The sequence below is a fragment of the Penaeus monodon genome, chromosome 20 (assembly GCF_015228065.2).
Source record: "Penaeus monodon isolate SGIC_2016 chromosome 20, NSTDA_Pmon_1, whole genome shotgun sequence".
NCBI classification, from domain to species: domain Eukaryota; kingdom Metazoa; phylum Arthropoda; class Malacostraca; order Decapoda; family Penaeidae; genus Penaeus; species Penaeus monodon.
The window spans coordinates 19,482,188-19,482,633 of record NC_051405.1 but is presented as its reverse complement, the minus strand read 5'-3'; positions in this window follow the sequence as shown (position 1 = coordinate 19,482,633).

The following is a 446-nucleotide window of genomic DNA, read 5'->3' as shown; positions in this document are numbered from 1 at the left end:
TTAAAAGGTCTAAGCGTTGTTTTTTGAGTTTACGCAATGATAAACCCTGAACGTCAAAATCCCTTTAATCAGCCTCTGTAATCTAATCTTGCGTCATAACCAAAACAGGGCACTCCTTATCTCTACAAATGATGTAGTCGAGCACGCAATAGCAGATCAGGCAATAAGTGAAATAGTAGTTTATGAAGTAACTTTTCTGGAGATATCCCACCACCATTACCCAATGATATCCAAATAGCCGTCACAGTAAGATAAAAAAAAAATATTGTAGTGGGAATTACAGTAATCACAGCATTTATGTTAATCTCGATCACCTTACCTGTGAATCAAAGTAAATTATATGATGATTAGACATCTTCAGTTCTAATTTTGAATGAAATTAGTGAGAAATTTGTAAACTGAATATCAAACTATAGTGGCAATTTTCATTTCACTACAACAAGAGT